The 9,185-nt window shown below is 38.6% G+C and overlaps 1 protein-coding gene across 2 annotated transcripts in view; it reads right to left on the reverse strand.

The window, feature by feature from the left end:
- LOC102205078 (myocyte-specific enhancer factor 2C-like) overlaps positions 1 to 3,371 on the reverse strand; it is a 33,055-nt gene extending 29,684 nt beyond the window's left edge. The window contains exon 1 of one of the 2 annotated variants that reach the window (XM_005739139.1): positions 3,141 to 3,371. The gene's annotated coding sequence lies outside the window, so the exon portion shown is untranslated. The remainder of the gene's footprint in view (positions 1 to 3,140) is intronic. The other variant, XM_005739140.1, reaches the window with a different exon arrangement.
- Positions 3,372 to 9,185: the final 5,814 nt, after the last annotated feature.

A 9,185-nucleotide genomic window follows, 5' to 3' on the forward strand; every position in this document is an offset into this window, starting at 1 on the left:
ACACACACACACACAGAGGCAGAAACACAAAAATGAAATAAACGAAACTTGCGAGGGAAAACAACGAGATATATTGGTTAAATAAAAATAAATGTGTAACTAGATTCTAGTTACACAATCTAGACTGAAAAGACATAGTCTAGATTGTTTCTTGATTATTTCCATTTGAATTCATACTTTCAACAGGTCTACAAACACGGGAACACACTGTTTACTCTTGTTCAGGCTCACTACTGTCTCTCTGTGGAAACTACTGAAAAGTGCACCAATTCTCTGCAAATGGTACTCATGATGAGTGGTTGTTGATTAGTGGTCATGACAATTTACATATTAATGATCAGGAAATTGGCCTCACAGTCCATTGTTCGTCAGTGGTGCTAGTTTCAGTCATTATGTAAATGGACTGTTTATAATGCTGAGGAAACCTGCAGTCATTTGAGAATGAAGAAGTCAGTGAGTGATAAAACATTTCTCCCACTGAAAATGCTACGTCGAGATGAACAGAATCAACATTTGGGGGTTTCCTTGCCTGGGTGATTGAGCATGCAACAAGACAACTAAGTTAACTGTCAAAGACATAATATAATTTACACCTGTTAATTAGGCTTCATTTTTTTGGTGATAGTTCCTGTTTTCTCTTCTTCACTTTCTGTCATAATTTATTCATTTCTCAAGAGTATTTTATGTGTTCACACTCCTTTTCAGTGGAAGCTATAAATGAATGTTTGACAGCAACAAAGCTGACCTCGACTATAATTTTTCAGTGCTGCACCTGTGATGAAACATGCCATGTTGGCACACTAACACACGAGTCCACAGACGACGTTGCAGCAAGTTGGTAAGAATGTAGCCTTTGTTGCTCATAGTGTGAACTTAACATTTAAGTGTCTTTATTTCAAAGGGACTTTATCTTCTGTCATCTATGTCCTGTTTCACTGGTGAATGCTTATATTTAACACTTGAACTCAAGGTATGTACAAGTATCACTGAGTAAAAAGCCAACACTTCAGGGTGCATTAAACACACATTTTTTTCTACTCTTGGATCTATATGATGCCATGCAGAGTGTAGATCTCTAATATGGTCTCCTCAAGAGCACTGACTCCTGGTCCACATGCTGTTCAGGTCTTTTGTTTATGAGGTGCAGCCAATCAGAAAAAAGTTGTTTAAAACAGAAGCTCAAGCTAAAACTGTTGGCTTCAGTCATGAACCTAAGCTCCACCAACACCCTGTATAAGGTTAATAAGGATTCTGTTGAACTATGATACAAAGCTACTCTAGTAGAGACTACTGGAGTAACTTTGCATCTAATAGGTCCCCTCACAAATGCTGACAGGATGACAAGTCAAAACATTTTACTGGGAATACACAAATTTCCTTTGTGGAAATTTGTGTATTCCCCTTTTCATATGGAGAAAGTAAGTGGAAGACTTCTCAGAAATTAAGTCTATTTTATTTCCATGAAAGTACAGAAGAAGTGTCCGTTATATTCTTAAATATTTTATCTGTTATATTTTTAGATCTTTATTCCTGATGGCAACAATTTAATGTCATCATATGCTGACATATGTGGCATATGTTGGTTATGTTTGCTTTGTACCATATCACTAGGTAGCTGTTGCTGTGCAGTGTATAAATTTTAAAAAGTCAAAAGTGTTAAAAATGTTGTAAGTCTTGGATAAATGCAGCATGTACAATATCACATATAATTATAAGATTTTATTTTATTTTTTTATGAAAACAGCTGGTCACAAACACTACTACATGACTTCTTTGAATGAACCCAAAGACACATGGCTTCTTCTACTTGGTTTAGTTGGATTTCACCATAAACAGATACATAATAGAGTGATGGTTTTATCTGCTTTGTCATCAGCTTTCCTATTTTATCTGACAGGCAGCATAAACAGCTTCGGTGACACTTTCATCTGCCTGTCATTGGTCTATATATTAGCTGTTAACCACAGCACATCATTCCACAATTTTCATTTATAAAACTTTATTTCTCTTGTGCATTTCTCCCAATTTCTTATACTGTTTACATTTTCTTATTATTAGTTCTTCAGTCAGCTGTAGAGCCTTCAAACTTGTGTGCAAGGCACTATATGAATAAAGTTTGATTGACAGATGATTTATTATGCATGTATGCATTAATGTAGCCAGCTCATACTGTGAATAAATTTGAGATTTGAAGGGAGAGGAGGACGTTATAGAAGAAGAAATCACATGTTGCCCAATTAGGCAACATGTTTTTAGGTGTTCTAAAACTTTTGACTGGTAGTGTGTGTGTGCATGTGTGCGTGCGTGTGTTAGATTCAAATTATTGTAGGGTCTTTACCTTGCGATATAAAGTGCCTTGAGGTGAGTGTTGTTGTGATTTGGTGTTATTTATACACATAAATAAATAAGTACATTAAATAAAATAAATAATATTACTCATCCTTAAGTTCTCCTTTACACTTTTTATACTATTATTCCTTTATGTTCAGTATTATCTGCAAAACTTTGCTTTAAAGTATCTTTATTTTGCCTTCATTTATATGAAGTGAATTTTTAAATGTATGTCAGTACTTAAATTTCAGCAATTTTCACTTATTTGGAATCTTTTGTCGTACACGTTAATTCAAATAACAATATATACAGTTTGCACATTTCTGATCTATATAACAAGCACATACAAAAGCAGATACAGTTCAAAAACACACTGTGCAATTCACTCCTAACCCTAAACACCAGCATCGAACCCCAGCCCATCAAACATCCTGAACAAAGAGCAATATTTAAAGCTGCACTAACCAATATTTTTGTATTAACACTGAATCAAATGAGCCTCACTTGAATGGCAAACACAATGCGAATGATCATTGGTTTGGTTTAATAGAGCTCATCTATATTTAGTGTCAGTGTTGCTTCATATCTCATGGATATTTGTATTTAGCACGTTAACAGCTTGTTTCTGCTGCCACCAAGTGGTCAAAAGTCTACCAGTTCCACCACAACTTTACTTATTGTCTTCAAAGTTAATATTTGTTTCCCGTGTAATAACAACGCTTTATCACCTTCTAAACAAGAGTGTTCTAGTTTAATTCAGTCCTTCCATTTGTCCATTACTAACAGACATATTTCTCTCGCCAACTCACCGGTGCTTTTGGTTCAGTCTTCACCTGGAAGGTTCCCCAGCAGCTCCAGCTGTGGGTTTGCTCAGTCAATCCCTTGTATCAAACAAGAAAGGATTCTTTTTATAAAAGAAAAAACAGAACTCAGACACGAGAAGAGATTTTAAGCCAGACCAGCTGGCTTAGAAGAAGGGGTACCCAGAACTGGGCAGTGTTTGGATCTGAGCTCTCTCTCTGCACTGAGCAGCAGATACCCCACACACTCAAACACCGCCCACTCCATTCCACCACCACACACAGTTGTACACACGCACACACACACACCCAGTGACCCCCTATGTCTGAGCCAGCTGAGTGTATGTATCTGAAGGAGCAGGCTCACCTGTTGTTATCACTCATGGTATATTTAGATTTGCCACAGATGCTACCAGTGTGTGTGTGTGTGTGTGTGTGTGTGTGTGTGTGTGTGTGTGTGTGTGCTACAGAGACAGAAATGTGTTGCTGACACTCAGAAGCCTACATGGGCCGTGGTGTAAGAACCCTGGATTACTTCCCATAGACCATCGGCTCTACACATTACCGAGATAGAGAGAGTGATCAAACCTGTGAGCATGTCGTAGATATCAGCACTCCAAGCATCTGCAGCAGAGGATTAGGTCAGCTGTCCACTCCTGTCACTTCTGAGCAGAGGGAGGAAAGGGGGCAAGTGTGTTCGGTTGAATTCCTTAGTCTATGAAACCATCAGACAAGGGTGCAGGCTGAGTGTCTGAAAACCCCAAAGACAACAGCCCTACTTGTTTCTAGACTGGAGACAACTATTCCAAAGCAGATTAACTGAAATTTTAGATGGAAATTAGAGCTATCACAAAATCATACATTTACTAGTTGGTTCCATTACATTTAAAAACAACCACTGGTGATAAGAATTTGAATACTATAAAATCAATTAAAATATTATATGTACTCTTGTATTTTTCAACAGCATGTCACACACACAATGTTAAACAGGCTGAATGATAACAATAGTGGTGACTAACATCATGGCAGGAACTCAGGGTTTGAGCTACACATTAGCATATACAACACTGGCCTAAATAATATTGTTTGGTACTACCATTAACATTAATAACTTTGTGATTGCTTTTGTAGTGAGTTAATGACTGCAATTTCATCAAACAATGCGGTTTCTCTTTCTTATGTTCTCATGAGCCTGGAGTTCTGTCCGGTCAACTTTGCTGCATTTGTTGAGTGTGAGCATAAAGTTTTAACTTATATACTTGAAAATTCAACAGGCTGCTTATGTTGTCTCTGATATCCTTAACCCTTTAAGACCTACCATAGATAAGATAAGATAAGATACCTTTATTAGTCCCACACGGGGAAATTTCATCCAAGAGTGCCAGAGCTTATATTATATTTTTACATGCTCTAGTGCCATTTTTGGGAAGTTTTCAATTTGATAAATATCAATACAACCATTATTGCCCATATTTTAATAATATGTATGCATTAAGTGCATATTAATTACATAAATTGCACAAAAGTGCAATAAACTACAAAAACATTGAAAATCGGTTTTTGTTTGTTTTTTTGTTTTTTTTAAACATATATTTCTAGTTAGAGAAATTTAAGAGGCTTATCCCTCAAAACTGTAAATACAAAGTTGCATAAAATAGTTTCCCACCACAGGAAATTTATTTTTAGTGTCTTAATAGTTTTATTTTTGAAATACACCAATTTTTATGTACTGCAGGAAAAACGAAAATAAATATTATAATGCAAATTTGCAAAAAAAACAGCATATGCATCAAAATAAACTACTTCCAGCATCCCAGACATGACACAGAAAGTCATATAGTCAAACATAACTTTTAAAAACACAAGTATAGGCTCATAAGGCCCTGATGGTAAAAAACTACATTTCCGCAAAATGATGTCACTTCCGGATTCGGGCAGATCCTGGCGGACATGCGATAGTTCGCGCTGATGGACGTAGGAAGTGTTACAAACAGCTGATCGGATCGGCAAATTTTTATGCAAATTTTGACCCAGCATAAGATGTAAGTACAACTCCTCCGGTTTCATATGCAAAAAAAATTATTGCGCCAGCTTACGTGGTTGCAGTGCTACCGGGATTTAAAAATAGTTACGCAAAACGGAGCGTGCCCGCTCCGACCGGCTTTAAAGGGTTAATAAACAATAATGACCCAGGGATCAATGTGACACATCCCCATGTGTCACATTGCCTCTCAGTGTTTTACATGTGCTGTAATGTCTCATCAGAATCAGAATGAGAATCAATACTTTATTAATCTCTAAGGAAATTATGTGACTACAGTTCCTCTAAGACAATAAGAACGGTAACAGACTGAAGTAAATTAAATAATAGAATATATATCCAATATATGTACAACATATAAAAAAGTAGAAAAAGGTACAATATAAAGCGCCTTGAGGCGACTGTTGTTGTTGACACTGTATAAAATTTAACTGAATTGAGTATAAGTTCCATATATAAGTTACAAAATATAAGAAATAGCTCTAATATATACAAATAGCTCAATTACAATAATACAGAATATATATGACTGACATTTTACTGCAAACTGTACAACTTTGCTACTTGTTATTTTCACTTTAGAGGACGTGCAAAAGGGTGTAACTATTGCAGTGTGTACTGTACGATTGAGCTGTTGAACAGGGAAACTAGTGGAGATCGTTCAGTGGTGCCACTCAGTGTGTCACTGAACATGCTCCTGTGACTGGCCAGCAGGTCATGGTGTGGGTGAGAGGTATTCTCCACCATTGTCTTTATCTTGGACAACATCCCCCTCTGACACCATATTAACGGTGTCCAACTCTATCCCCACAACGTTACTGGCCCTGCGGATCAGTTTATTGAGTCTGTTGGCATCTGCGACCCTCGACCTGCTGCCCAAGCATGCAGCGGCATACAGAATGGAACTGGCCACAAGAGACTCAGAGACCATTGTCCAAAAGATGTTAAAAGACCTCAACCATCTCAAAAAATTTATTCTATTCTAAAAAAAAAAGAAGCAAAAAATAAAAAAAACACACAATTTTGTTGTACATGTACAGTGACACTAAAGGCTATTCTATTCTATTCTATTCTATTCTAAAATAGAGGTAGCCTAGTTTATTCTCAGCGTGTACTCAAGCTATTTATAGTCCTCCACATCAACCTCTTGGATTGAAAAAGGGGTCCACAATCAATTCTTTGATCTTTGTCATGTCGAGCTGCAGATGATTCCGCTCACACCACGTGATGAAGCAGTTAACCACAACCCACAACCACAACCACATCCAGTACCAAAGGTCTGTAATCCTGGGGGCCACTGGGACGTGGTGTCAGGAATGACTCAGATTCATCATGAACAGTTTATGAAAGACTCCACAAGCTGGGGGCAAAGGCCTTAAGGACACGGGGACTCACCTCTTTTGTTCCAGCAGACTTGCCTGAGTGGAATCTTCTCATTTGTCTCTGAACTTGTTAATGAATGAAAGTAAAAGGTGGCGAAGGAGTGTCAGGACTTTCACAGGAGGCTATGGTGCAATGTGGAGAGAGAGTGGTGTGGCTGTGGATTGCAGGCTGACTACAGGTAAGGCTACCTCCTCTTTGTTTCTCACTCTGAAGGCCCCATTCCTGCCATTCAGGAGTGATTTGATGTCCTCTGTCACCCACGGCTTGTTATTTGGGTAACAATGGACAGTCCAAGCTAGGAAAATGAAGTCGATGTAGAAGGCTATGTACTCAGTGATACACTCAGTAAGCCCATTAATGTCCTTAAGGTGAGGTTCACAGAGTGTCTCCCAGTCTGCAACCTCAAAACAGCTCTGCTGTTCTGCTAAGACCTCCTCTGACCACCTCCTAATACTCCTAGTGGTCACAGGCTCCCTCCCCACAATAGGCACATAGCAGGGGCACACCCTAATCCTAAAAATGTTATTACTAGAGGCAAGTTTTATTTTTCTCCAACTACAACTTTTCTGTGTGCTTTATTGCAAAGTATGTGCCACTATAATAGAAAAGTCACTCCATCACTTTGCCAAATTCCAATAAAATGATCAAATGTATGGAAACTACAATGTTGCTAGGAGGAATGTTTTTTTCTTTCAGTGCCATTGAGGGTCCACAGCAGTGTGGCTGGGTGAAGCTGGGATGTCGAGAGATGAAGTTACTGTGAAATCCATGAGCGTGTGAAAACGAATCCATCTTCACCCAGCTGCCAAGCATAGTCCACAATCCACTGCGTGTGTCAAGACATTCCCTCTTCATGTCTGTGTCTGTGTTTTCCTCCAGCTCCTCCATCAGCATTAAGCATTTCTTTTATCTTATACAATACAATTTATGAAATACTTTATTGCAAAGAATTGCTGAACAACATAATACTTGTGACACTACTGTATGTAAAGTCATTAGTCTCAGAATCATACTCACTGTTTTAAAATCCAGTACTTGATTTATAAATAAGAGGTGGTTGTGGTGGAGGTGAATATATAAAGCATGCACAGCACAGATATTGTCTAACTCTCCACAGTTCCATCACAGTTCCAAAAGAGTTGAGATGAGTAGCAATGATTTTAGAATCTTATAAATCAATCTTTTATTCACAAAAGAACAGAAAAAAAAAAATCAAATTCTGGCTTCTCATTGTCCCATTTTTGGTTTCATGATGCTCCAAATGTTGTCAGTTGATGAAAGGTCTGGACTGCAGGCAGCCTAGCTCAGCACCCGGACTCTTCTACTACAAAGCCACGCTGGTGAACTTCTGCCCATCGTTACTTCTCTGAAACTCCAAGATGCTCTTTTTATACCCAATTATGCTACTGGCCTATTGCCAATTATATAATTAAATAGTTGCAAAATTGTCCTCCTTTTTAGTACCATTTACCTAGCATGCATATCTCTGGGAAGAAACCTGACTGCCTGCAGGAAGTTCACACAAAGAGAATACAAACTCCATGCAGAAATGTCCCAGCCAGGACTAGAACCGTATTAGCATTATATCGCATCGCAGGAGAATCATAAATGCCATTTATTCCAATAGTCCAGAACAACCAACTGTTCATGAAAAAGATTTGTGAGTTTTCCCGACTTGTGAGTTGAGGTAGAAAAGTCATAGAAACAAAACAAATAAATAAAAAGCAACTGAAAAGGCCCAACTTTTTATTTGAAGGTGAACAGTCTGTTTCTGGTTTCTCAGTAAGCTGTTTGCAAGTGTGTGTAAAAAGGAGGAGTTGGTGCTCGGCAGTTTGGATGGCAGTGATTTGTATTTATTTTTTAGCTCAGTATGTGCAGCTTTTCAGCCCTCTGCTCCAGCTCGGCTCACACCACAGGGCTCGAACCTCCAGGCCCCAGCAGGTACTGAAATGGGTGTGGTTAGCGTGACAGGTATCAGCTGTGCCAGCCAGCCTTCCTCGGCACTGTCCCCTGATCCTGATCCTCCAGATGAGCCATAAACCACACCCAAAATGAAACACAGATATGGTATTTAAGACCATTAAACAAACAATTTTGTGAATTCATGGCCTTCACACGTCCAGAAAACATAACAAAAATATTGTCTCAGGGGCCATTACTTGGTTTTGGCTCTCTCAGTGGTATATTATCACTTTATGTTCCTGTTACAATGCAGGAACATGGCCTCCCTCTTCCTTCTGCTGGGGTGAGCGCATGGTTGTCAACGAGATGTGTGGCCTTGGGTCTTCAGCCCTCTTGTTGCCAATGGCTGCTGTCTCCTAGGTCTTTTGTGCGTGTAACACACAGCAAAATTATGTGTTTATTTGTGTACCTCCCTTTGTGTACTTCGGGTGCTGTGTTGGAGTTGGAGACCCAGCATGTCTGTTGGCTTTGAGGATGGACAGTGGTGTTCTGTGCCGCCAATTTATTTAAAAACATTTAGATGAGATTATGCTATGAAACAAGAAATTAAAATGCTTTATCCCTCTGTTGAATTACCTTCAGTTCAAATTCTATTTATATAATGCCAAATCACAAAGACACACTTTGGAAAAGCCCCAAGGATTCATAAGAACTAATGATTACAT

The sequence above is a fragment of the Pundamilia nyererei genome, unplaced genomic scaffold (genome assembly GCF_000239375.1).
Source record: "Pundamilia nyererei isolate P.nyererei 1_Seehausen unplaced genomic scaffold, PunNye1.0 scaffold00089, whole genome shotgun sequence".
Taxonomy (NCBI): Eukaryota; Metazoa; Chordata; class Actinopteri; order Cichliformes; family Cichlidae; genus Pundamilia; species Pundamilia nyererei.